The sequence below is a fragment of the Anomaloglossus baeobatrachus genome, unplaced genomic scaffold (assembly GCF_048569485.1).
Source record: "Anomaloglossus baeobatrachus isolate aAnoBae1 unplaced genomic scaffold, aAnoBae1.hap1 Scaffold_3124, whole genome shotgun sequence".
Taxonomy (NCBI): Eukaryota; Metazoa; Chordata; class Amphibia; order Anura; family Aromobatidae; genus Anomaloglossus; species Anomaloglossus baeobatrachus.
This window is the reverse complement of record NW_027442533.1, coordinates 123-27,091: the sequence shown is the minus strand read 5'-3', so window position 1 is coordinate 27,091 and position 26,969 is coordinate 123. Positions and strand designations below refer to the sequence as shown.

General features: G+C 46.9%; 15 non-coding genes and 1 pseudogene across 15 annotated transcripts; all 16 read right to left on the bottom strand.

Annotated features, from left to right (window-relative positions):
* Window positions 1–993: 993 nt before the first annotated feature.
* On the bottom strand, window positions 994–1,186 carry LOC142268975 (U2 spliceosomal RNA). The gene has a single exon (XR_012734544.1). It is a non-coding gene; the product is annotated as a U2 spliceosomal RNA (small nuclear RNA).
* Window positions 1,187–3,375: 2,189 nt separating this feature from the next.
* On the bottom strand, window positions 3,376–3,566 carry LOC142268987 (U2 spliceosomal RNA). Its single transcript, XR_012734553.1, has one exon. It is a non-coding gene; the product is annotated as a U2 spliceosomal RNA (small nuclear RNA).
* A 1,387-nt stretch (window positions 3,567–4,953) lies between these two features.
* LOC142268986 (U2 spliceosomal RNA) lies at window positions 4,954–5,144 on the bottom strand. Its single transcript, XR_012734552.1, has one exon. It is a non-coding gene; the product is annotated as a U2 spliceosomal RNA (small nuclear RNA).
* Window positions 5,145–6,531: 1,387 nt separating this feature from the next.
* LOC142268985 (U2 spliceosomal RNA) lies at window positions 6,532–6,722 on the bottom strand. The gene has a single exon (XR_012734551.1). It is a non-coding gene; the product is annotated as a U2 spliceosomal RNA (small nuclear RNA).
* Window positions 6,723–8,109: 1,387 nt separating this feature from the next.
* Window positions 8,110–8,300, bottom strand: LOC142268984 (U2 spliceosomal RNA). Its single transcript, XR_012734550.1, has one exon. It is a non-coding gene; the product is annotated as a U2 spliceosomal RNA (small nuclear RNA).
* Window positions 8,301–9,687: 1,387 nt separating this feature from the next.
* Window positions 9,688–9,878, bottom strand: LOC142268983 (U2 spliceosomal RNA). The gene has a single exon (XR_012734549.1). It is a non-coding gene; the product is annotated as a U2 spliceosomal RNA (small nuclear RNA).
* Window positions 9,879–11,265: 1,387 nt separating this feature from the next.
* On the bottom strand, window positions 11,266–11,456 carry LOC142268981 (U2 spliceosomal RNA). The gene has a single exon (XR_012734548.1). It is a non-coding gene; the product is annotated as a U2 spliceosomal RNA (small nuclear RNA).
* A 1,387-nt stretch (window positions 11,457–12,843) lies between these two features.
* LOC142268973 (U2 spliceosomal RNA) lies at window positions 12,844–13,034 on the bottom strand. The gene has a single exon (XR_012734543.1). It is a non-coding gene; the product is annotated as a U2 spliceosomal RNA (small nuclear RNA).
* A 1,387-nt stretch (window positions 13,035–14,421) lies between these two features.
* Window positions 14,422–14,612, bottom strand: LOC142269029 (U2 spliceosomal RNA). Its single transcript, XR_012734590.1, has one exon. It is a non-coding gene; the product is annotated as a U2 spliceosomal RNA (small nuclear RNA).
* Window positions 14,613–15,999: 1,387 nt separating this feature from the next.
* Window positions 16,000–16,190, bottom strand: LOC142269017 (U2 spliceosomal RNA). The gene has a single exon (XR_012734579.1). It is a non-coding gene; the product is annotated as a U2 spliceosomal RNA (small nuclear RNA).
* Window positions 16,191–17,577: 1,387 nt separating this feature from the next.
* Window positions 17,578–17,768, bottom strand: LOC142269004 (U2 spliceosomal RNA). Its single transcript, XR_012734568.1, has one exon. It is a non-coding gene; the product is annotated as a U2 spliceosomal RNA (small nuclear RNA).
* Window positions 17,769–19,155: 1,387 nt separating this feature from the next.
* On the bottom strand, window positions 19,156–19,346 carry LOC142268992 (U2 spliceosomal RNA). Its single transcript, XR_012734557.1, has one exon. It is a non-coding gene; the product is annotated as a U2 spliceosomal RNA (small nuclear RNA).
* A 1,387-nt stretch (window positions 19,347–20,733) lies between these two features.
* On the bottom strand, window positions 20,734–20,931 carry LOC142268978 (U2 spliceosomal RNA). The gene has a single exon (XR_012734547.1). It is a non-coding gene; the product is annotated as a U2 spliceosomal RNA (small nuclear RNA).
* Window positions 20,932–21,615: 684 nt separating this feature from the next.
* LOC142268980 (U2 spliceosomal RNA) lies at window positions 21,616–21,742 on the bottom strand (annotated as a pseudogene).
* A 1,386-nt stretch (window positions 21,743–23,128) lies between these two features.
* On the bottom strand, window positions 23,129–23,320 carry LOC142268976 (U2 spliceosomal RNA). The gene has a single exon (XR_012734545.1). It is a non-coding gene; the product is annotated as a U2 spliceosomal RNA (small nuclear RNA).
* Window positions 23,321–25,510: 2,190 nt separating this feature from the next.
* LOC142268966 (U2 spliceosomal RNA) lies at window positions 25,511–25,701 on the bottom strand. The gene has a single exon (XR_012734537.1). It is a non-coding gene; the product is annotated as a U2 spliceosomal RNA (small nuclear RNA).
* Between the last annotated feature and the right edge of the window lie 1,268 nt (window positions 25,702–26,969).

Here is a 26,969-nt window from a genome sequence, read left to right as displayed (position 1 = left end):
CCTCTGTACCTTTCTCACCACCCGCTTCCCTTCTCCTGTCATCCCCCTACCACCCGGGAAAAAAAGAGATTGCCCCCTCCTTCCACTAGCCCACCCTCCCACCCAAAGAACAACTTCTTCTGCGCAGCTTGTTTTCTAGGCAGCAGCGCTATTGTGATGTCATCGGGGGGCATTGTGACAAGCCGCCAGTGTTCCGTCTCTTCATGTTGTGCACAGTTCAAACGGAAAATACATCAACAGGCAGACTACAGAAAAGCTTACTATCAAAGGTTAGAGGGGGGCTTTCTCAGAGGGCTTTTTACAGTTTTTCTATTCCCAATTAGCCGTTTAAGTGTACTTATTGAAAGTAGTAATTCTTTCATAGGCCGCCCTTTCTTAGTATTTGACGTTCCTTATATTGCGGTATGAGGCTTCGCAGTAGGTTGCAAACATTCATCACCCATGACTGTCCCCAATTGAGCTCAGAAGCTCAATGTCTATCATGACCTCTCTTTTAGAATGTCCAAGAGCAAGCAAACTATTCCTCCAGGAGAGGGCGCCAACAGACTACTAAAGAGATCATCATTACTCAAAGAAAACCCCAAAAACCAATGCATGATAGGAATAAACAGGTAACTTTCTTTGGAGTGGAAGCGGAGAGATCGCACCAGATGCCAATTCTAGATGTTATCACACCTGTGGTCACTGCAGCAGCAGGTGAATCCACTTTGTCCAAAAGGGATCTATTCCATTCAATTGCAAATGATCTAGATAAGACAGAGAACTGCAGCACGGGGACATAGCCGAGTTGGTCAGGTTGAGTGGTGATGAGTTTGCTATTTGGATGAATAAAGAAAGTCAAAAGTGTGAAAGATAAAAAACAAAAGGAGGAAGTGTGAAAAGTGAATGGGCCAAATTGAGGTGCATATGAAGACGTATGCTTTCTTCCAATTCATTAAATCGGGCTAATATGAATCAGGTGAATTGAGTTCTGCTTTTGGAAACTGGGTTAAGAAGGGGTGCACCGTTCCTGGAGGTACTGCAATACCAGGTCAATGCGTGGAGTGGACAGAGCAAGCTCTTTTTCCATCTCCCTGTTCTAAAAATCCATTTAATATATGGTCCCCAGATAGGGGACGTATCAGATATTAAACTGATAAGAACAGATTTTTGATTTAATGAAGCTTTCCAAAGCACCACAAAAAATGCATGACCGAAGTCACACCAAAAACAGTGCAAAGGCTAGGATTCGTGTGGACCCCACCGTGAGGAGAGGGTCCCCAAAAATCAACCCCGTCCCTCCGAGCCAGAAGGCCACAGCAAGGGTCAGGGATCTTCGGTGCTCCCCCAAGCCGAAGCCTGGTTGAGCCTTGTCGTTGCTCCCAGCGTCCACCCAGGCATCTTACCCAAGTGGAGTAGAGAGCTACTAGTTGTTGGTTTCGCAGCCGAAACTGCCCGGACCGTCAACCGGTGTTGGTTTCTCAGCCCAAGGCTAACCGGACCTCCAACCGGGTGTTGGTTTCTCAGCCGAAGCTGACCCAGACCTCCAACCGGGTGTTGGTTTCTCAGCCGAAGCTGAGCCAGACCTCCAACCGGGTGTTAGTTTCTCAGCCCAAAGCTGACCAGACCTCCGACTGGGATTATAAAAATTTCCCTTCCTAGCCAGAAGGCCGGGATAGGGTAATATGCTCAAAAAGTATGAAAAGGCAAGGTACGGTGTGCTACAGAGCCCAAGGCTTGCCGGGGTCCCAAGCCAGCAAGCTCAGACTCACTCCAGGGTCGTCAGTCCTGGGGCACGTTGTACCATAGCCCCCCACCCTTACTCAGTCTAATAGCCTCGATCCTGGTAGGGCCATGTTTTCCTCTAGATGAATATACTATCCACCCAGAGTACTAGCAAGCGCAACCTTCCAGTGTGCATTGTATCATTGTACTAAGGTGGCCTGGAGCTTAAACCACCTCTTCGAACAACACTACACTTGATCTTAGCCAAAAGGCCGAGAAGCGATAACCAGAATTGGTTTGGGCCTCGAGTGGCACCCTGGCCTATGCCGGACACATCTTAGGGAGAGAGAGCGAGAGGGAGACAAACCCACGCCTACACAAGACATTTTGTCACCCAAGCCAACCCTTGAAAAGGCTGCTTTGCAGAGCCAAAACAAGAAGAATGGTGCGTTTTGCAGCCGCCGCCCACTGCAATGAATCTGAATAACTCCTCCTTTAGGGCGCAAGCAACTCCCCTCCCCCTTGCAGTCTTTCCAATTCACGATACAAAAAGACGGACAGGACAGGTTGCCTGACTTTCCGTCACTGCCACCCTTTGCCATCCTTACCCGTAGAAAGCCCTTTCATCATCCCCAAACCCTAATCTTTTCCCTTTCCTTCCCAGCCCCCAAACCCTGCCCTCTGTACCTTTCTCACCACCCGCTTCCCTTCTCCTGTCATCCCCCTACCACCCGGGAAAAAAAGAGATTGCCCCCTCCTTCCACTAGCCCACCCTCCCACCCAAAGAACAACTTCTTCTGCGCAGCTTGTTTTCTAGGCAGCAGCGCTATTGTGATGTCATCGGGGGGCATTGTGACAAGCCGCCAGTGTTCCGTCTCTTCATGTTGTGCACAGTTCAAACGGAAAATACATCAACAGGCAGACTACAGAAAAGCTTACTATCAAAGGTTAGAGGGGGGCTTTCTCAGAGGGCTTTTTACAGTTTTTCTATTCCCAATTAGCCGTTTAAGTGTACTTATTGAAAGTAGTAATTCTTTCATAGGCCGCCCTTTCTTAGTATTTGACGTTCCTTATATTGCGGTATGAGGCTTCGCAGTAGGTTGCAAACATTCATCACCCATGACTGTCCCCAATTGAGCTCAGAAGCTCAATGTCTATCATGACCTCTCTTTTAGAATGTCCAAGAGCAAGCAAACTATTCCTCCAGGAGAGGGCGCCAACAGACTACTAAAGAGATCATCATTACTCAAAGAAAACCCCAAAAACCAATGCATGATAGGAATAAACAGGTAACTTTCTTTGGAGTGGAAGCGGAGAGATCGCACCAGATGCCAATTCTAGATGTTATCACACCTGTGGTCACTGCAGCAGCAGGTGAATCCACTTTGTCCAAAAGGGATCTATTCCATTCAATTGCAAATGATCTAGATAAGACAGAGAACTGCAGCACGGGGACATAGCCGAGTTGGTCAGGTTGAGTGGTGATGAGTTTGCTATTTGGATGAATAAAGAAAGTCAAAAGTGTGAAAGATAAAAAACAAAAGGAGGAAGTGTGAAAAGTGAATGGGCCAAATTGAGGTGCATATGAAGACGTATGCTTTCTTCCAATTCATTAAATCGGGCTAATATGAATCAGGTGAATTGAGTTCTGCTTTTGGAAACTGGGTTAAGAAGGGGTGCACCGTTCCTGGAGGTACTGCAATACCAGGTCAATGCGTGGAGTGGACAGAGCAAGCTCTTTTTCCATCTCCCTGTTCTAAAAATCCATTTAATATATGGTCCCCAGATAGGGGACGTATCAGATATTAAACTGATAAGAACAGATACTACACTTGATCTTAGCCAAAAGGCCGAGAAGCGATAACCAGAATTGGTTTGGGCCTCGAGTGGCACCCTGGCCTATGCCGGACACATCTTAGGGAGAGAGAGCGAGAGGGAGACAAACCCACGCCTACACAAGACATTTTGTCACCCAAGCCAACCCTTGAAAAGGCTGCTTTGCAGAGCCAAAACAAGAAGAATGGTGCGTTTTGCAGCCGCCGCCCACTGCAATGAATCTGAATAACTCCTCCTTTAGGGCGCAAGCAACTCCCCTCCCCCTTGCAGTCTTTCCAATTCACGATACAAAAAGACGGACAGGACAGGTTGCCTGACTTTCCGTCACTGCCACCCTTTGCCATCCTTACCCGTAGAAAGCCCTTTCATCATCCCCAAACCCTAATCTTTTCCCTTTCCTTCCCAGCCCCCAAACCCTGCCCTCTGTACCTTTCTCACCACCCGCTTCCCTTCTCCTGTCATCCCCCTACCACCCGGGAAAAAAAGAGATTGCCCCCTCCTTCCACTAGCCCACCCTCCCACCCAAAGAACAACTTCTTCTGCGCAGCTTGTTTTCTAGGCAGCAGCGCTATTGTGATGTCATCGGGGGGCATTGTGACAAGCCGCCAGTGTTCCGTCTCTTCATGTTGTGCACAGTTCAAACGGAAAATACATCAACAGGCAGACTACAGAAAAGCTTACTATCAAAGGTTAGAGGGGGGCTTTCTCAGAGGGCTTTTTACAGTTTTTCTATTCCCAATTAGCCGTTTAAGTGTACTTATTGAAAGTAGTAATTCTTTCATAGGCCGCCCTTTCTTAGTATTTGACGTTCCTTATATTGCGGTATGAGGCTTCGCAGTAGGTTGCAAACATTCATCACCCATGACTGTCCCCAATTGAGCTCAGAAGCTCAATGTCTATCATGACCTCTCTTTTAGAATGTCCAAGAGCAAGCAAACTATTCCTCCAGGAGAGGGCGCCAACAGACTACTAAAGAGATCATCATTACTCAAAGAAAACCCCAAAAACCAATGCATGATAGGAATAAACAGGTAACTTTCTTTGGAGTGGAAGCGGAGAGATCGCACCAGATGCCAATTCTAGATGTTATCACACCTGTGGTCACTGCAGCAGCAGGTGAATCCACTTTGTCCAAAAGGGATCTATTCCATTCAATTGCAAATGATCTAGATAAGACAGAGAACTGCAGCACGGGGACATAGCCGAGTTGGTCAGGTTGAGTGGTGATGAGTTTGCTATTTGGATGAATAAAGAAAGTCAAAAGTGTGAAAGATAAAAAACAAAAGGAGGAAGTGTGAAAAGTGAATGGGCCAAATTGAGGTGCATATGAAGACGTATGCTTTCTTCCAATTCATTAAATCGGGCTAATATGAATCAGGTGAATTGAGTTCTGCTTTTGGAAACTGGGTTAAGAAGGGGTGCACCGTTCCTGGAGGTACTGCAATACCAGGTCAATGCGTGGAGTGGACAGAGCAAGCTCTTTTTCCATCTCCCTGTTCTAAAAATCCATTTAATATATGGTCCCCAGATAGGGGACGTATCAGATATTAAACTGATAAGAACAGATACTACACTTGATCTTAGCCAAAAGGCCGAGAAGCGATAACCAGAATTGGTTTGGGCCTCGAGTGGCACCCTGGCCTATGCCGGACACATCTTAGGGAGAGAGAGCGAGAGGGAGACAAACCCACGCCTACACAAGACATTTTGTCACCCAAGCCAACCCTTGAAAAGGCTGCTTTGCAGAGCCAAAACAAGAAGAATGGTGCGTTTTGCAGCCGCCGCCCACTGCAATGAATCTGAATAACTCCTCCTTTAGGGCGCAAGCAACTCCCCTCCCCCTTGCAGTCTTTCCAATTCACGATACAAAAAGACGGACAGGACAGGTTGCCTGACTTTCCGTCACTGCCACCCTTTGCCATCCTTACCCGTAGAAAGCCCTTTCATCATCCCCAAACCCTAATCTTTTCCCTTTCCTTCCCAGCCCCCAAACCCTGCCCTCTGTACCTTTCTCACCACCCGCTTCCCTTCTCCTGTCATCCCCCTACCACCCGGGAAAAAAAGAGATTGCCCCCTCCTTCCACTAGCCCACCCTCCCACCCAAAGAACAACTTCTTCTGCGCAGCTTGTTTTCTAGGCAGCAGCGCTATTGTGATGTCATCGGGGGGCATTGTGACAAGCCGCCAGTGTTCCGTCTCTTCATGTTGTGCACAGTTCAAACGGAAAATACATCAACAGGCAGACTACAGAAAAGCTTACTATCAAAGGTTAGAGGGGGGCTTTCTCAGAGGGCTTTTTACAGTTTTTCTATTCCCAATTAGCCGTTTAAGTGTACTTATTGAAAGTAGTAATTCTTTCATAGGCCGCCCTTTCTTAGTATTTGACGTTCCTTATATTGCGGTATGAGGCTTCGCAGTAGGTTGCAAACATTCATCACCCATGACTGTCCCCAATTGAGCTCAGAAGCTCAATGTCTATCATGACCTCTCTTTTAGAATGTCCAAGAGCAAGCAAACTATTCCTCCAGGAGAGGGCGCCAACAGACTACTAAAGAGATCATCATTACTCAAAGAAAACCCCAAAAACCAATGCATGATAGGAATAAACAGGTAACTTTCTTTGGAGTGGAAGCGGAGAGATCGCACCAGATGCCAATTCTAGATGTTATCACACCTGTGGTCACTGCAGCAGCAGGTGAATCCACTTTGTCCAAAAGGGATCTATTCCATTCAATTGCAAATGATCTAGATAAGACAGAGAACTGCAGCACGGGGACATAGCCGAGTTGGTCAGGTTGAGTGGTGATGAGTTTGCTATTTGGATGAATAAAGAAAGTCAAAAGTGTGAAAGATAAAAAACAAAAGGAGGAAGTGTGAAAAGTGAATGGGCCAAATTGAGGTGCATATGAAGACGTATGCTTTCTTCCAATTCATTAAATCGGGCTAATATGAATCAGGTGAATTGAGTTCTGCTTTTGGAAACTGGGTTAAGAAGGGGTGCACCGTTCCTGGAGGTACTGCAATACCAGGTCAATGCGTGGAGTGGACAGAGCAAGCTCTTTTTCCATCTCCCTGTTCTAAAAATCCATTTAATATATGGTCCCCAGATAGGGGACGTATCAGATATTAAACTGATAAGAACAGATACTACACTTGATCTTAGCCAAAAGGCCGAGAAGCGATAACCAGAATTGGTTTGGGCCTCGAGTGGCACCCTGGCCTATGCCGGACACATCTTAGGGAGAGAGAGCGAGAGGGAGACAAACCCACGCCTACACAAGACATTTTGTCACCCAAGCCAACCCTTGAAAAGGCTGCTTTGCAGAGCCAAAACAAGAAGAATGGTGCGTTTTGCAGCCGCCGCCCACTGCAATGAATCTGAATAACTCCTCCTTTAGGGCGCAAGCAACTCCCCTCCCCCTTGCAGTCTTTCCAATTCACGATACAAAAAGACGGACAGGACAGGTTGCCTGACTTTCCGTCACTGCCACCCTTTGCCATCCTTACCCGTAGAAAGCCCTTTCATCATCCCCAAACCCTAATCTTTTCCCTTTCCTTCCCAGCCCCCAAACCCTGCCCTCTGTACCTTTCTCACCACCCGCTTCCCTTCTCCTGTCATCCCCCTACCACCCGGGAAAAAAAGAGATTGCCCCCTCCTTCCACTAGCCCACCCTCCCACCCAAAGAACAACTTCTTCTGCGCAGCTTGTTTTCTAGGCAGCAGCGCTATTGTGATGTCATCGGGGGGCATTGTGACAAGCCGCCAGTGTTCCGTCTCTTCATGTTGTGCACAGTTCAAACGGAAAATACATCAACAGGCAGACTACAGAAAAGCTTACTATCAAAGGTTAGAGGGGGGCTTTCTCAGAGGGCTTTTTACAGTTTTTCTATTCCCAATTAGCCGTTTAAGTGTACTTATTGAAAGTAGTAATTCTTTCATAGGCCGCCCTTTCTTAGTATTTGACGTTCCTTATATTGCGGTATGAGGCTTCGCAGTAGGTTGCAAACATTCATCACCCATGACTGTCCCCAATTGAGCTCAGAAGCTCAATGTCTATCATGACCTCTCTTTTAGAATGTCCAAGAGCAAGCAAACTATTCCTCCAGGAGAGGGCGCCAACAGACTACTAAAGAGATCATCATTACTCAAAGAAAACCCCAAAAACCAATGCATGATAGGAATAAACAGGTAACTTTCTTTGGAGTGGAAGCGGAGAGATCGCATCAGATGCCAATTCTAGATGTTATCACACCTGTGGTCACTGCAGCAGCAGGTGAATCCACTTTGTCCAAAAGGGATCTATTCCATTCAATTGCAAATGATCTAGATAAGACAGAGAACTGCAGCACGGGGACATAGCCGAGTTGGTCAGGTTGAGTGGTGATGAGTTTGCTATTTGGATGAATAAAGAAAGTCAAAAGTGTGAAAGATAAAAAACAAAAGGAGGAAGTGTGAAAAGTGAATGGGCCAAATTGAGGTGCATATGAAGACGTATGCTTTCTTCCAATTCATTAAATCGGGCTAATATGAATCAGGTGAATTGAGTTCTGCTTTTGGAAACTGGGTTAAGAAGGGGTGCACCGTTCCTGGAGGTACTGCAATACCAGGTCAATGCGTGGAGTGGACAGAGCAAGCTCTTTTTCCATCTCCCTGTTCTAAAAATCCATTTAATATATGGTCCCCAGATAGGGGACGTATCAGATATTAAACTGATAAGAACAGATACTACACTTGATCTTAGCCAAAAGGCCGAGAAGCGATAACCAGAATTGGTTTGGGCCTCGAGTGGCACCCTGGCCTATGCCGGACACATCTTAGGGAGAGAGAGCGAGAGGGAGACAAACCCACGCCTACACAAGACATTTTGTCACCCAAGCCAACCCTTGAAAAGGCTGCTTTGCAGAGCCAAAACAAGAAGAATGGTGCGTTTTGCAGCCGCCGCCCACTGCAATGAATCTGAATAACTCCTCCTTTAGGGCGCAAGCAACTCCCCTCCCCCTTGCAGTCTTTCCAATTCATGATACAAAAAGACGGACAGGACAGGTTGCCTGACTTTCCGTCACTGCCACCCTTTGCCATCCTTACCCGTAGAAAGCCCTTTCATCATCCCCAAACCCTAATCTTTTCCCTTTCCTTCCCAGCCCCCAAACCCTGCCCTCTGTACCTTTCTCACCACCCGCTTCCCTTCTCCTGTCATCCCCCTACCACCCGGGAAAAAAAGAGATTGCCCCCTCCTTCCACTAGCCCACCCTCCCACCCAAAGAACAACTTCTTCTGCGCAGCTTGTTTTCTAGGCAGCAGCGCTATTGTGATGTCATCGGGGGGCATTGTGACAAGCCGCCAGTGTTCCGTCTCTTCATGTTGTGCACAGTTCAAACGGAAAATACATCAACAGGCAGACTACAGAAAAGCTTACTATCAAAGGTTAGAGGGGGGCTTTCTCAGAGGGCTTTTTACAGTTTTTCTATTCCCAATTAGCCGTTTAAGTGTACTTATTGAAAGTAGTAATTCTTTCATAGGCCGCCCTTTCTTAGTATTTGACGTTCCTTATATTGCGGTATGAGGCTTCGCAGTAGGTTGCAAACATTCATCACCCATGACTGTCCCCAATTGAGCTCAGAAGCTCAATGTCTATCATGACCTCTCTTTTAGAATGTCCAAGAGCAAGCAAACTATTCCTCCAGGAGAGGGCGCCAACAGACTACTAAAGAGATCATCATTACTCAAAGAAAACCCCAAAAACCAATGCATGATAGGAATAAACAGGTAACTTTCTTTGGAGTGGAAGCGGAGAGATCGCACCAGATGCCAATTCTAGATGTTATCACACCTGTGGTCACTGCAGCAGCAGGTGAATCCACTTTGTCCAAAAGGGATCTATTCCATTCAATTGCAAATGATCTAGATAAGACAGAGAACTGCAGCACGGGGACATAGCCGAGTTGGTCAGGTTGAGTGGTGATGAGTTTGCTATTTGGATGAATAAAGAAAGTCAAAAGTGTGAAAGATAAAAAACAAAAGGAGGAAGTGTGAAAAGTGAATGGGCCAAATTGAGGTGCATATGAAGACGTATGCTTTCTTCCAATTCATTAAATCGGGCTAATATGAATCAGGTGAATTGAGTTCTGCTTTTGGAAACTGGGTTAAGAAGGGGTGCACCGTTCCTGGAGGTACTGCAATACCAGGTCAATGCGTGGAGTGGACAGAGCAAGCTCTTTTTCCATCTCCCTGTTCTAAAAATCCATTTAATATATGGTCCCCAGATAGGGGACGTATCAGATATTAAACTGATAAGAACAGATACTACACTTGATCTTAGCCAAAAGGCCGAGAAGCGATAACCAGAATTGGTTTGGGCCTCGAGTGGCACCCTGGCCTATGCCGGACACATCTTAGGGAGAGAGAGCGAGAGGGAGACAAACCCACGCCTACACAAGACATTTTGTCACCCAAGCCAACCCTTGAAAAGGCTGCTTTGCAGAGCCAAAACAAGAAGAATGGTGCGTTTTGCAGCCGCCGCCCACTGCAATGAATCTGAATAACTCCTCCTTTAGGGCGCAAGCAACTCCCCTCCCCCTTGCAGTCTTTCCAATTCACGATACAAAAAGACGGACAGGACAGGTTGCCTGACTTTCCGTCACTGCCACCCTTTGCCATCCTTACCCGTAGAAAGCCCTTTCATCATCCCCAAACCCTAATCTTTTCCCTTTCCTTCCCAGCCCCCAAACCCTGCCCTCTGTACCTTTCTCACCACCCGCTTCCCTTCTCCTGTCATCCCCCTACCACCCGGGAAAAAAAGAGATTGCCCCCTCCTTCCACTAGCCCACCCTCCCACCCAAAGAACAACTTCTTCTGCGCAGCTTGTTTTCTAGGCAGCAGCGCTATTGTGATGTCATCGGGGGGCATTGTGACAAGCCGCCAGTGTTCCGTCTCTTCATGTTGTGCACAGTTCAAACGGAAAATACATCAACAGGCAGACTACAGAAAAGCTTACTATCAAAGGTTAGAGGGGGGCTTTCTCAGAGGGCTTTTTACAGTTTTTCTATTCCCAATTAGCCGTTTAAGTGTACTTATTGAAAGTAGTAATTCTTTCATAGGCCGCCCTTTCTTAGTATTTGACGTTCCTTATATTGCGGTATGAGGCTTCGCAGTAGGTTGCAAACATTCATCACCCATGACTGTCCCCAATTGAGCTCAGAAGCTCAATGTCTATCATGACCTCTCTTTTAGAATGTCCAAGAGCAAGCAAACTATTCCTCCAGGAGAGGGCGCCAACAGACTACTAAAGAGATCATCATTACTCAAAGAAAACCCCAAAAACCAATGCATGATAGGAATAAACAGGTAACTTTCTTTGGAGTGGAAGCGGAGAGATCGCACCAGATGCCAATTCTAGATGTTATCACACCTGTGGTCACTGCAGCAGCAGGTGAATCCACTTTGTCCAAAAGGGATCTATTCCATTCAATTGCAAATGATCTAGATAAGACAGAGAACTGCAGCACGGGGACATAGCCGAGTTGGTCAGGTTGAGTGGTGATGAGTTTGCTATTTGGATGAATAAAGAAAGTCAAAAGTGTGAAAGATAAAAAACAAAAGGAGGAAGTGTGAAAAGTGAATGGGCCAAATTGAGGTGCATATGAAGACGTATGCTTTCTTCCAATTCATTAAATCGGGCTAATATGAATCAGGTGAATTGAGTTCTGCTTTTGGAAACTGGGTTAAGAAGGGGTGCACCGTTCCTGGAGGTACTGCAATACCAGGTCAATGCGTGGAGTGGACAGAGCAAGCTCTTTTTCCATCTCCCTGTTCTAAAAATCCATTTAATATATGGTCCCCAGATAGGGGACGTATCAGATATTAAACTGATAAGAACAGATACTACACTTGATCTTAGCCAAAAGGCCGAGAAGCGATAACCAGAATTGGTTTGGGCCTCGAGTGGCACCCTGGCCTATGCCGGACACATCTTAGGGAGAGAGAGCGAGAGGGAGACAAACCCACGCCTACACAAGACATTTTGTCACCCAAGCCAACCCTTGAAAAGGCTGCTTTGCAGAGCCAAAACAAGAAGAATGGTGCGTTTTGCAGCCGCCGCCCACTGCAATGAATCTGAATAACTCCTCCTTTAGGGCGCAAGCAACTCCCCTCCCCCTTGCAGTCTTTCCAATTCACGATACAAAAAGACGGACAGGACAGGTTGCCTGACTTTCCGTCACTGCCACCCTTTGCCATCCTTACCCGTAGAAAGCCCTTTCATCATCCCCAAACCCTAATCTTTTCCCTTTCCTTCCCAGCCCCCAAACCCTGCCCTCTGTACCTTTCTCACCACCCGCTTCCCTTCTCCTGTCATCCCCCTACCACCCGGGAAAAAAAGAGATTGCCCCCTCCTTCCACTAGCCCACCCTCCCACCCAAAGAACAACTTCTTCTGCGCAGCTTGTTTTCTAGGCAGCAGCGCTATTGTGATGTCATCGGGGGGCATTGTGACAAGCCGCCAGTGTTCCGTCTCTTCATGTTGTGCACAGTTCAAACGGAAAATACATCAACAGGCAGACTACAGAAAAGCTTACTATCAAAGGTTAGAGGGGGGCTTTCTCAGAGGGCTTTTTACAGTTTTTCTATTCCCAATTAGCCGTTTAAGTGTACTTATTGAAAGTAGTAATTCTTTCATAGGCCGCCCTTTCTTAGTATTTGACGTTCCTTATATTGCGGTATGAGGCTTCGCAGTAGGTTGCAAACATTCATCACCCATGACTGTCCCCAATTGAGCTCAGAAGCTCAATGTCTATCATGACCTCTCTTTTAGAATGTCCAAGAGCAAGCAAACTATTCCTCCAGGAGAGGGCGCCAACAGACTACTAAAGAGATCATCATTACTCAAAGAAAACCCCAAAAACCAATGCATGATAGGAATAAACAGGTAACTTTCTTTGGAGTGGAAGCGGAGAGATCGCACCAGATGCCAATTCTAGATGTTATCACACCTGTGGTCACTGCAGCAGCAGGTGAATCCACTTTGTCCAAAAGGGATCTATTCCATTCAATTGCAAATGATCTAGATAAGACAGAGAACTGCAGCACGGGGACATAGCCGAGTTGGTCAGGTTGAGTGGTGATGAGTTTGCTATTTGGATGAATAAAGAAAGTCAAAAGTGTGAAAGATAAAAAACAAAAGGAGGAAGTGTGAAAAGTGAATGGGCCAAATTGAGGTGCATATGAAGACGTATGCTTTCTTCCAATTCATTAAATCGGGCTAATATGAATCAGGTGAATTGAGTTCTGCTTTTGGAAACTGGGTTAAGAAGGGGTGCACCGTTCCTGGAGGTACTGCAATACCAGGTCAATGCGTGGAGTGGACAGAGCAAGCTCTTTTTCCATCTCCCTGTTCTAAAAATCCATTTAATATATGGTCCCCAGATAGGGGACGTATCAGATATTAAACTGATAAGAACAGATACTACACTTGATCTTAGCCAAAAGGCCGAGAAGCGATAACCAGAATTGGTTTGGGCCTCGAGTGGCACCCTGGCCTATGCCGGACACATCTTAGGGAGAGAGAGCGAGAGGGAGACAAACCCACGCCTACACAAGACATTTTGTCACCCAAGCCAACCCTTGAAAAGGCTGCTTTGCAGAGCCAAAACAAGAAGAATGGTGCGTTTTGCAGCCGCCGCCCACTGCAATGAATCTGAATAACTCCTCCTTTAGGGCGCAAGCAACTCCCCTCCCCCTTGCAGTCTTTCCAATTCACGATACAAAAAGACGGACAGGACAGGTTGCCTGACTTTCCGTCACTGCCACCCTTTGCCATCCTTACCCGTAGAAAGCCCTTTCATCATCCCCAAACCCTAATCTTTTCCCTTTCCTTCCCAGCCCCCAAACCCTGCCCTCTGTACCTTTCTCACCACCCGCTTCCCTTCTCCTGTCATCCCCCTACCACCCGGGAAAAAAAGAGATTGCCCCCTCCTTCCACTAGCCCACCCTCCCACCCAAAGAACAACTTCTTCTGCGCAGCTTGTTTTCTAGGCAGCAGCGCTATTGTGATGTCATCGGGGGGCATTGTGACAAGCCGCCAGTGTTCCGTCTCTTCATGTTGTGCACAGTTCAAACGGAAAATACATCAACAGGCAGACTACAGAAAAGCTTACTATCAAAGGTTAGAGGGGGGCTTTCTCAGAGGGCTTTTTACAGTTTTTCTATTCCCAATTAGCCGTTTAAGTGTACTTATTGAAAGTAGTAATTCTTTCATAGGCCGCCCTTTCTTAGTATTTGACGTTCCTTATATTGCGGTATGAGGCTTCGCAGTAGGTTGCAAACATTCATCACCCATGACTGTCCCCAATTGAGCTCAGAAGCTCAATGTCTATCATGACCTCTCTTTTAGAATGTCCAAGAGCAAGCAAACTATTCCTCCAGGAGAGGGCGCCAACAGACTACTAAAGAGATCATCATTACTCAAAGAAAACCCCAAAAACCAATGCATGATAGGAATAAACAGGTAACTTTCTTTGGAGTGGAAGCGGAGAGATCGCACCAGATGCCAATTCTAGATGTTATCACACCTGTGGTCACTGCAGCAGCAGGTGAATCCACTTTGTCCAAAAGGGATCTATTCCATTCAATTGCAAATGATCTAGATAAGACAGAGAACTGCAGCACGGGGACATAGCCGAGTTGGTCAGGTTGAGTGGTGATGAGTTTGCTATTTGGATGAATAAAGAAAGTCAAAAGTGTGAAAGATAAAAAACAAAAGGAGGAAGTGTGAAAAGTGAATGGGCCAAATTGAGGTGCATATGAAGACGTATGCTTTCTTCCAATTCATTAAATCGGGCTAATATGAATCAGGTGAATTGAGTTCTGCTTTTGGAAACTGGGTTAAGAAGGGGTGCACCGTTCCTGGAGGTACTGCAATACCAGGTCAATGCGTGGAGTGGACAGAGCAAGCTCTTTTTCCATCTCCCTGTTCTAAAAATCCATTTAATATATGGTCCCCAGATAGGGGACGTATCAGATATTAAACTGATAAGAACAGATACTACACTTGATCTTAGCCAAAAGGCCGAGAAGCGATAACCAGAATTGGTTTGGGCCTCGAGTGGCACCCTGGCCTATGCCGGACACATCTTAGGGAGAGAGAGCGAGAGGGAGACAAACCCACGCCTACACAAGACAATTTGTCACCCAAGCCAACCCTTGAAAAGGCTGCTTTGCAGAGCCAAAACAAGAAGAATGGTGCGTTTTGCAGCCGCCGCCCACTGCAATGAATCTGAATAACTCCTCCTTTAGGGCGCAAGCAACTCCCCTCCCCCTTGCAGTCTTTCCAATTCACGATACAAAAAGACGGACAGGACAGGTTGCCTGACTTTCCGTCACTGCCACCCTTTGCCATCCTTACCCGTAGAAAGCCCTTTCATCATCCCCAAACCCTAATCTTTTCCCTTTCCTTCCCAGCCCCCAAACCCTGCCCTCTGTACCTTTCTCACCACCCGCTTCCCTTCTCCTGTCATCCCCCTACCACCCGGGAAAAAAAGAGATTGCCCCCTCCTTCCACTAGCCCACCCTCCCACCCAAAGAACAACTTCTTCTGCGCAGCTTGTTTTCTAGGCAGCAGCGCTATTGTGATGTCATCGGGGGGCATTGTGACAAGCCGCCAGTGTTCCGTCTCTTCATGTTGTGCACAGTTCAAACGGAAAATACATCAACAGGCAGACTACAGAAAAGCTTACTATCAAAGGTTAGAGGGGGGCTTTCTCAGAGGGCTTTTTACAGTTTTTCTATTCCCAATTAGCCGTTTAAGTGTACTTATTGAAAGTAGTAATTCTTTCATAGGCCGCCCTTTCTTAGTATTTGACGTTCCTTATATTGCAGTATGAGGCTTCGCAGTAGGTTGCAAACATTCATCACCCATGACTGTCCCCAATTGAGCTCAGAAGCTCAATGTCTATCATGACCTCTCTTTTAGAATGTCCAAGAGCAAGCAAACTATTCCTCCAGGAGAGGGCGCCAACAGACTACTAAAGAGATCATCATTACTCAAAGAAAACCCCAAAAACCAATGCATGATAGGAATAAACAGGTAACTTTCTTTGGAGTGGAAGCGGAGAGATCGCACCAGATGCCAATTCTAGATGTTATCACACCTGTGGTCACTGCAGCAGCAGGTGAATCCACTTTGTCCAAAAGGGATCTATTCCATTCAATTGCAAATGATCTAGATAAGACAGAGAACTGCAGCACGGGGACATAGCCGAGTTGGTCAGGTTGAGTGGTGATGAGTTTGCTATTTGGATGAATAAAGAAAGTCAAAAGTGTGAAAGATAAAAAACAAAAGGAGGAAGTGTGAAAAGTGAATGGGCCAAATTGAGGTGCATATGAAGACGTATGCTTTCTTCCAATTCATTAAATCGGGCTAATATGAATCAGGTGAATTGAGTTCTGCTTTTGGAAACTGGGTTAAGAAGGGGTGCACCGTTCCTGGAGGTACTGCAATACCAGGTCAATGCGTGGAGTGGACAGAGCAAGCTCTTTTTCCATCTCCCTGTTCTAAAAATCCATTTAATATATGGTCCCCAGATAGGGGACGTATCAGATATTAAACTGATAAGAACAGATACTACACTTGATCTTAGCCAAAAGGCCGAGAAGCGATAACCAGAATTGGTTTGGGCCTCGAGTGGCACCCTGGCCTATGCCGGACACATCTTAGGGAGAGAGAGCGAGAGGGAGACAAACCCACGCCTACACAAGACATTTTGTCACCCAAGCCAACCCTTGAAAAGGCTGCTTTGCAGAGCCAAAACAAGAAGAATGGTGCGTTTTGCAGCCGCCGCCCACTGCAATGAATCTGAATAACTCCTCCTTTAGGGCGCAAGCAACTCCCCTCCCCCTTGCAGTCTTTCCAATTCACGATACAAAAAGACGGACAGGACAGGTTGCCTGACTTTCCGTCACTGCCACCCTTTGCCATCCTTACCCGTAGAAAGCCCTTTCATCATCCCCAAACCCTAATCTTTTCCCTTTCCTTCCCAGCCCCCAAACCCTGCCCTCTGTACCTTTCTCACCACCCGCTTCCCTTCTCCTGTCATCCCCCTACCACCCGGGAAAAAAAGAGATTGCCCCCTCCTTCCACTAGCCCACCCTCCCACCCAAAGAACAACTTCTTCTGCGCAGCTTGTTTTCTAGGCAGCAGCGCTATTGTGATGTCATCGGGGGGCATTGTGACAAGCCGCCAGTGTTCCGTCTCTTCATGTTGTGCACAGTTCAAACGGAAAATACATCAACAGGCAGACTACAGAAAAGCTTACTATCAAAGGTTAGAGGGGGGCTTTCTCAGAGGGCTTTTTACAGTTTTTCTATTCCCAATTAGCCGTTTAAGTGTACTTATTGAAAGTAGTAATTCTTTCATAGGCCGCCCTTTCTTAGTATTTGACGTTCCTTATATTGCGGTATGAGGCTTCGCAGTAGGTTGCAAACATTCATCACCCATGACTGTCCCCAATTGAGCTCAGAAGCTCAATGTCTATCATGACCTCTCTTTTAGAATGTCCAAGAGCAAGCAAACTATTCCTCCAGGAGAGGGCGCCAACAGACTACTAAAGAGATCATCATTACTCAAAGAAAACCCCAAAAACCAATGCATGATAGGAATAAACAGGTAACTTTCTTTGGAGTGGAAGCGGAGAGATCGCACCAGATGCCAATTCTAGATGTTATCACACCTGTGGTCACTGCAGCAGCAGGTGAATCCACTTTGTCCAAAAGGGATCTATTCCATTCAATTGCAAATGATCTAGATAAGACAGAGAACTGCAGCACGGGGACATAGCCGAGTTGGTCAGGTTGAGTGGTGATGAGTTTGCTATTTGGATGAATAAAGAAAGTCAAAAGTGTGAAAGATAAAAAACAAAAGGAGGAAGTGTGAAAAGTGAATGGGCCAAATTGAGGTGCATATGAAGACGTATGCTTTCTTCCAATTCATTAAATCGGGCTAATATGAATCAGGTGAATTGAGTTCTGCTTTTGGAAACTGGGTTAAGAAGGGGTGCACCGTTCCTGGAGGTACTGCAATACCAGGTCAATGCGTGGAGTGGACAGAGCAAGCTCTTTTTCCATCTCCCTGTTCTAAAAATCCATTTAATATATGGTCCCCAGATAGGGGACGTATCAGATATTAAACTGATAAGAACAGATACTACACTTGATCTTAGCCAAAAGGCCGAGAAGCGATAACCAGAATTGGTTTGGGCCTCGAGTGGCACCCTGGCCTATGCCGGACACATCTTAGGGAGAGAGAGCGAGAGGGAGACAAACCCACGCCTACACAAGACATTTTGTCACCCAAGCCAACCCTTGAAAAGGCTGCTTTGCAGAGCCAAAACAAGAAGAATGGTGCGTTTTGCAGCCGCCGCCCACTGCAATGAATCTGAATAACTCCTCCTTTAGGGCGCAAGCAACTCCCCTCCCCCTTGCAGTCTTTCCAATTCACGATACAAAAAGACGGACAGGACAGGTTGCCTGACTTTCCGTCACTGCCACCCTTTGCCATCCTTACCCGTAGAAAGCCCTTTCATCATCCCCAAACCCTAATCTTTTCCCTTTCCTTCCCAGCCCCCAAACCCTGCCCTCTGTACCTTTCTCACCACCCGCTTCCCTTCTCCTGTCATCCCCCTACCACCCGGGAAAAAAAGAGATTGCCCCCTCCTTCCACTAGCCCACCCTCCCACCCAAAGAACAACTTCTTCTGCGCAGCTTGTTTTCTAGGCAGCAGCGCTATTGTGATGTCATCGGGGGGCATTGTGACAAGCCGCCAGTGTTCCGTCTCTTCATGTTGTGCACAGTTCAAACGGAAAATACATCAACAGGCAGACTACAGAAAAGCTTACTATCAAAGGTTAGAGGGGGGCTTTCTCAGAGGGCTTTTTACAGTTTTTCTATTCCCAATTAGCCGTTTAAGTGTACTTATTGAAAGTAGTAATTCTTTCATAGGCCGCCCTTTCTTAGTATTTGACGTTCCTTATATTGCGGTATGAGGCTTCGCAGTAGGTTGCAAACATTCATCACCCATGACTGTCCCCAATTGAGCTCAGAAGCTCAATGTCTATCATGACCTCTCTTTTAGAATGTCCAAGAGCAAGCAAACTATTCCTCCAGGAGAGGGCGCCAACAGACTACTAAAGAGATCATCATTACTCAAAGAAAACCCCAAAAACCAATGCATGATAGGAATAAACAGGTAACTTTCTTTGGAGTGGAAGCGGAGAGATCGCACCAGATGCCAATTCTAGATGTTATCACACCTGTGGTCACTGCAGCAGCAGGTGAATCCACTTTGTCCAAAAGGGATCTATTCCATTCAATTGCAAATGATCTAGATAAGACAGAGAACTGCAGGACGGGGACATAGCCGAGTTGGTCAGGTTGAGTGGTGATGAGTTTGCTATTTGGATGAATAAAGAAAGTCAAAAGTGTGAAAGATAAAAAACAAAAGGAGGAAGTGTGAAAAGTGAATGGGCCAAATTGAGGTGCATATGAAGACGTATGCTTTCTTCCAATTCATTAAATCGGGCTAATATGAATCAGGTGAATTGAGTTCTGCTTTTGGAAACTGGGTTAAGAAGGGGTGCACCGTTCCTGGAGGTACTGCAATACCAGGTCAATGCGTGGAGTGGACAGAGCAAGCTCTTTTTCCATCTCCCTGTTCTAAAAATCCATTTAATATATGGTCCCCAGATAGGGGACGTATCAGATATTAAACTGATAAGAACAGATACTACACTTGATCTTAGCCAAAAGGCCGAGAAGCGATAACCAGAATTGGTTTGGGCCTCGAGTGGCACCCTGGCCTATGCCGGACACATCTTAGGGAGAGAGAGCGAGAGGGAGACAAACCCACGCCTACACAAGACATTTTGTCACCCAAGCCAACCCTTGAAAAGGCTGCTTTGCAGAGCCAAAACAAGAAGAATGGTGCGTTTTGCAGCCGCCGCCCACTGCAATGAATCTGAATAACTCCTCCTTTAGGGCGCAAGCAACTCCCCTCCCCCTTGCAGTCTTTCCAATTCACGATACAAAAAGACGGACAGGACAGGTTGCCTGACTTTCCGTCACTGCCACCCTTTGCCATCCTTACCCGTAGAAAGCCCTTTCATCATCCCCAAACCCTAATCTTTTCCCTTTCCTTCCCAGCCCCCAAACCCTGCCCTCTGTACCTTTCTCACCACCCGCTTCCCTTCTCCTGTCATCCCCCTACCACCCGGGAAAAAAAGAGATTGCCCCCTCCTTCCACTAGCCCACCCTCCCACCCAAAGAACAACTTCTTCTGCGCAGCTTGTTTTCTAGGCAGCAGCGCTATTGTGATGTCATCGGGGGGCATTGTGACAAGCCGCCAGTGTTCCGTCTCTTCATGTTGTGCACAGTTCAAACGGAAAATACATCAACAGGCAGACTACAGAAAAGCTTACTATCAAAGGTTAGAGGGGGGCTTTCTCAGAGGGCTTTTTACAGTTTTTCTATTCCCAATTAGCCGTTTAAGTGTACTTATTGAAAGTAGTAATTCTTTCATAGGCCGCCCTTTCTTAGTATTTGACGTTCCTTATATTGCGGTATGAGGCTTCGCAGTAGGTTGCAAACATTCATCACCCATGACTGTCCCCAATTGAGCTCAGAAGCTCAATGTCTATCATGACCTCTCTTTTAGAATGTCCAAGAGCAAGCAAACTATTCCTCCAGGAGAGGGCGCCAACAGACTACTAAAGAGATCATCATTACTCAAAGAAAACCCCAAAAACCAATGCATGATAGGAATAAACAGGTAACTTTCTTTGGAGTGGAAGCGGAGAGATCGCACCAGATGCCAATTCTAGATGTTATCACACCTGTGGTCACTGCAGCAGCAGGTGAATCCACTTTGTCCAAAAGGGATCTATTCCATTCAATTGCAAATGATCTAGATAAGACAGAGAACTGCAGCACGGGGACATAGCCGAGTTGGTCAGGTTGAGTGGTGATGAGTTTGCTATTTGGATGAATAAAGAAAGTCAAAAGTGTGAAAGATAAAAAACAAAAGGAGGAAGTGTGAAAAGTGAATGGGCCAAATTGAGGTGCATATGAAGACGTATGCTTTCTTCCAATTCATTAAATCGGGCTAATATGAATCAGGTGAATTGAGTTCTGCTTTTGGAAACTGGGTTAAGAAGGGGTGCACCGTTCCTGGAGGTACTGCAATACCAGGTCAATGCGTGGAGTGGACAGAGCAAGCTCTTTTTCCATCTCCCTGTTCTAAAAATCCATTTAATATATGGTCCCCAGATAGGGGACGTATCAGATATTAAACTGATAAGAACAGATTTTTTGATTTAATGAAGCTTTCCAAAGCACCGCAAAAAATGCATGACCGAAGTCACACCAAAAACAGTGAAAAGGCTAGGATTCGTGTGGACCCCTCCGTGAGGAGAGGGTCCCCAAAAATCAACCCCGTCCCTCCGAGCCAGAAGGCCACAGCAAGGGTCAGGGATCTTCGGTGCTCCCCCAAGCCGAAGCCTGGTTGAGCCTTGTCGTTGCTCCCAGCGTCCACCCAGGCATCTTACCCAAGTGGAGTAGAGAGCTACTAGTTGTTGGTTTCGCAGCCGAAACTGCCCGGACCGTCAACCGGTGTTGGTTTCTCAGCCCAAGGCTAACCGGACCTCCAACCGGGTGTTGGTTTCTCAGCCGAAGCTGACCCGGACCTCCAACCGGGTGTTGGTTTCTCAGCCGAAGCTGACCCAGACCTCCAACCGGGTGTTGGTTTCTCAGCCGAAGCTGACCCGGACCTCCAACCGGGTGTTGGTTTCTCAGCCCAAAGCTGAACGGACCTCCGACCATGATTATAAAAATTTCCCTTCCTAGCCAGAAGGCCGGGATAGAGCAATATGCTCAGAAAGTATGAAAGGGCAAGGTACGGTGTGCTACAGAGCCCAAGGCTCGCCGGGGTCCCAAGCCAGCAAGCTCAGACTCACTCCAGGGTCGTCAGTCCTGGGGCACATTGCACCATAGCCCCCACACTTACTCAGTCTAATAGCCTCGATCCTGGTAGGGCCATGTTTTCCTCTAGATGAATATACTATACATCAAGAGTACTAGCAAGCGCAACCTTCCAGTGTGCATTGCATCTGCCGAGCCTCACAGATACTACACTTGATCTTAGCCAAAAGGCCGAGAAGCGATAACCAGAATTGGTTTGGGCCTCGAGTGGCACCCTGGCCTATGCCGGACACATCTTAGGGAGAGAGAGCGAGAGGGAGACAAACCCACGCCTACACAAGACATTTTGTCACCCAAGCCAACCCTTGAAAAGGCTGCTTTGCAGAGCCAAAACAAGAAGAATGGTGCGTTTTGCAGCCGCCGCCCACTGCAATGAATCTGAATAACTCCTCCTTTAGGGCGCAAGCAACTCCCCTCCCCTTGCAGTCTTTCCAATTCACGATACAAAAAGACGGACAGGACAGGTTGCCTGACTTTCCGTCACTGCCACCCTTTGCCATCCTTACCCGTAGAAAGCCCTTTCATCATCCCCAAACCCTAATCTTTTCCCTTTCCTTCCCAGCCCCCAAACCCTGCCCTCTGTACCTTTCTCACCACCCGCTTCCCTTCTCCTGTCATCCCCCTACCACCCGGGAAAAAAAGAGATTGCCCCCTCCTTCCACTAGCCCACCCTCCCACCCAAAGAACAACTTCTTCTGCGCAGCTTGTTTTCTAGGCAGCAGCGCTATTGTGATGTCATCGGGGGGCATTGTGACAAGCCGCCAGTGTTCCGTCTCTTCATGTTGTGCACAGTTCAAACGGAAAATACATCAACAGGCAGACTACAGAAAAGCTTACTATCAAAGGTTAGAGGGGGGCTTTCTCAGAGGGCTTTTTACAGTTTTTCTATTCCCAATTAGCCGTTTAAGTGTACTTATTGAAAGTAGTAATTCTTTCATAGGCCGCCCTTTCTTAGTATTTGACGTTCCTTATATTGCGGTATGAGGCTTCGCAGTAGGTTGCAAACATTCATCACCCATGACTGTCCCCAATTGAGCTCAGAAGCTCAATGTCTATCATGACCTCTCTTTTAGAATGTCCAAGAGCAAGCAAACTATTCCTCCAGGAGAGGGCGCCAACAGACTACTAAAGAGATCATCATTACTCAAAGAAAACCCCAAAAACCAATGCATGATAGGAATAAACAGGTAACTTTCTTTGGAGTGGAAGCGGAGAGATCGCACCAGATGCCAATTCTAGATGTTATCACACCTGTGGTCACTGCAGCAGCAGGTGAATCCACTTTGTCCAAAAGGGATCTATTCCATTCAATTGCAAATGATCTAGATAAGACAGAGAACTGCAGCACGGGGACATAGCCGAGTTGGTCAGGTTGAGTGGTGATGAGTTTGCTATTTGGATGAATAAAGAAAGTCAAAAGTGTGAAAGATAAAAAACAAAAGGAGGAAGTGTGAAAAGTGAATGGGCCAAATTGAGGTGCATATGAAGACGTATGCTTTCTTCCAATTCATTAAATCGGGCTAATATGAATCAGGTGAATTGAGTTCTGCTTTTGGAAACTGGGTTAAGAAGGGGTGCACCGTTCCTGGAGGTACTGCAATACCAGGTCAATGCGTGGAGTGGACAGAGCAAGCTCTTTTTCCATCTCCCTGTTCTAAAAATCCATTTAATATATGGTCCCCAGATAGGGGACGTATCAGATATTAAACTGATAAGAACAGATTTTTGATTTAATGAAGCTTTCCAAAGCACCACAAAAAAAGCATGACCGAAGTCACACCAAAAACAGTGCAAAGGCTAGGATTCGTGTGGACCCCACCGTGAGGAGAGGGTCCCCAAAAATCAACCCCGTCCCTCCGAGCCAGAAGGCCACAGCAAGGGTCAGGGATCTTCGGTGCTCCCCCAAGCCGAAGCCTGGTTGAGCCTTGTCGTTGCTCCCAGCGTCCACCCAGGCATCTTACCCAAGTGGAGTAGAGAGCTACTAGTTGTTGGTTTCGCAGCCAAAACTGCCCGGACCGTCAACCGGTGTTGGTTTCTCAGCCCAAGGCTAACCGGACCTCCAACCGGGTGTTGGTTTCTCAGCCGAAGCTGACCCAGACCTCCAACCGGGTGTTGGTTTCTCAGCCGAAGCTGACCCAGACCTCCAACCGGGTGTTAGTTTCTCAGCCCAAAGCTGACCAGACCTCCGACCGGGATTATAAAAATTTCCCTTCCTAGCCAGAAGGCCGGGATAGGGTAATATGCTCAAAAAGTATGAAAAGGCAAGGTACGGTGTGCTACAGAGCCCAAGGCTTGCCGGGGTCCCAAGCCAGCAAGCTCAGACTCACTCCAGGGTCGTCAGTCCTGGGGCACGTTGTACCATAGCCCCCCACCCTTACTCAGTCTAATAGCCTCGATCCTGGTAGGGCCATGTTTTCCTCTAGATGAATATACTATCCACCCAGAGTACTAGCAAGCGCAACCTTCCAGTGTGCATTGTATCATTGTACTAAGGTGGCCTGGAGCTTAAACCACCTCTTCGAACAACACTACACTTGATCTTAGCCAAAAGGCCGAGAAGCGATAACCAGAATTGGTTTGGGCCTCGAGTGGCACCCTGGCCTATGCCGGACACATCTTAGGGAGAGAGAGCGAGAGGGAGACAAACCCACGCCTACACAAGACATTTTGTCACCCAAGCCAACCCTTGAAAAGGCTGCTTTGCAGAGCCAAAACAAGAAGAATGGTGCGTTTTGCAGCCGCCGCCCACTGCAATGAATCTGAATAACTCCTCCTTTAGGGCGCAAGCAACTCCCCTCCCCCTTGCAGTCTTTCCAATTCACGATACAAAAAGACGGACAGGACAGGTTGCCTGACTTTCCGTCACTGCCACCCTTTGCCATCCTTACCCGTAGAAAGCCCTTTCATCATCCCCAAACCCTAATCTTTTCCCTTTCCTTCCCAGCCCCCAAACCCTGCCCTCTGTACCTTTCTCACCACCCGCTTCCCTTCTCCTGTCATCCCCCTACCACCCGGGAAAAAAAGAGATTGCCCCCTCCTTCCACTAGCCCACCCTCCCACCCAAAGAACAACTTCTTCTGCGCAGCTTGTTTTCTAGGCAGCAGCGCTATTGTGATGTCATCGGGGGGCATTGTGACAAGCCGCCAGTGTTCCGTCTCTTCATGTTGTGCACAGTTCAAACGGAAAATACATCAACAGGCAGACTACAGAAAAGCTTACTATCAAAGGTTAGAGGGGGGCTTTCTCAGAGGGCTTTTTACAGTTTTTCTATTCCCAATTAGCCGTTTAAGTGTACTTATTGAAAGTAGTAATTCTTTCATAGGCCGCCCTTTCTTAGTATTTGACGTTCCTTATATTGCGGTATGAGGCTTCGCAGTAGGTTGCAAACATTCATCACCCATGACTGTCCCCAATTGAGCTCAGAAGCTCAATGTCTATCATGACCTCTCTTTTAGAATGTCCAAGAGCAAGCAAACTATTCCTCCAGGAGAGGGCGCCAACAGACTACTAAAGAGATCATCATTACTCAAAGAAAACCCCAAAAACCAATGCATGATAGGAATAAACAGGTAACTTTCTTTGGAGTGGAAGCGGAGAGATCGCACCAGATGCCAATTCTAGATGTTATCACACCTGTGGTCACTGCAGCAGCAGGTGAATCCACTTTGTCCAAAAGGGATCTATTCCATTCAATTGCAAATGATCTAGATAAGACAGAGAACTGCAGCACGGGGACATAGCCGAGTTGGTCAGGTTGAGTGGTGATGAGTTTGCTATTTGGATGAATAAAGAAAGTCAAAAGTGTGAAAGATAAAAAACAAAAGGAGGAAGTGTGAAAAGTGAATGGGCCAAATTGAGGTGCATATGAAGACGTATGCTTTCTTCCAATTCATTAAATCGGGCTAATATGAATCAGGTGAATTGAGTTCTGCTTTTGGAAACTGGGTTAAGAAGGGGTGCACCGTTCCTGGAGGTACTGCAATACCAGGTCAATGCGTGGAGTGGACAGAGCAAGCTCTTTTTCCATCTCCCTGTTCTAAAAATCCATTTAATATATGGTCCCCAGATAGGGGACGTATCAGATATTAAACTGATAAGAACAGATACTACACTTGATCTTAGCCAAAAGGCCGAGAAGCGATAACCAGAATTGGTTTGGGCCTCGAGTGGCACCCTGGCCTATGCCGGACACATCTTAGGGAGAGAGAGCGAGAGGGAGACAAACCCACGCCTACACAAGACATTTTGTCACCCAAGCCAACCCTTGAAAAGGCTGCTTTGCAGAGCCAAAACAAGAAGAATGGTGCGTTTTGCAGCCGCCGCCCACTGCAATGAATCTGAATAACTCCTCCTTTAGGGCGCAAGCAACTCCCCTCCCCCTTGCAGTCTTTCCAATTCACGATACAAAAAGACGGACAGGACAGGTTGCCTGACTTTCCGTCACTGCCACCCTTTGCCATCCTTACCCGTAGAAAGCCCTTTCATCATCCCCAAACCCTAATCTTTTCCCTTTCCTTCCCAGCCCCCAAACCCTGCCCTCTGTACCTTTCTCACCACCCGCTTCCCTTCTCCTGTCATCCCCCTACCACCCGGGAAAAAAAGAGATTGCCCCCTCCTTCCACTAGCCCACCCTCCCACCCAAAGAACAACTTCTTCTGCGCAGCTTGTTTTCTAGGCAGCAGCGCTATTGTGATGTCATCGGGGGGCATTGTGACAAGCCGCCAGTGTTCCGTCTCTTCATGTTGTGCACAGTTCAAACGGAAAATACATCAACAGGCAGACTACAGAAAAGCTTACTATCAAAGGTTAGAGGGGGGCTTTCTCAGAGGGCTTTTTACAGTTTTTCTATTCCCAATTAGCCGTTTAAGTGTACTTATTGAAAGTAGTAATTCTTTCATAGGCCGCCCTTTCTTAGTATTTGACGTTCCTTATATTGCGGTATGAGGCTTCGCAGTAGGTTGCAAACATTCATCACCCATGACTGTCCCCAATTGAGCTCAGAAGCTCAATGTCTATCATGACCTCTCTTTTAGAATGTCCAAGAGCAAGCAAACTATTCCTCCAGGAGAGGGCGCCAACAGACTACTAAAGAGATCATCATTACTCAAAGAAAACCCCAAAAACCAATGCATGATAGGAATAAACAGGTAACTTTCTTTGGAGTGGAAGCGGAGAGATCGCACCAGATGCCAATTCTAGATGTTATCACACCTGTGGTCACTGCAGCAGCAGGTGAATCCACTTTGTCCAAAAGGGATCTATTCCATTCAATTGCAAATGATCTAGATAAGACAGAGAACTGCAGCACGGGGACATAGCCGAGTTGGTCAGGTTGAGTGGTGATGAGTTTGCTATTTGGATGAATAAAGAAAGTCAAAAGTGTGAAAGATAAAAAACAAAAGGAGGAAGT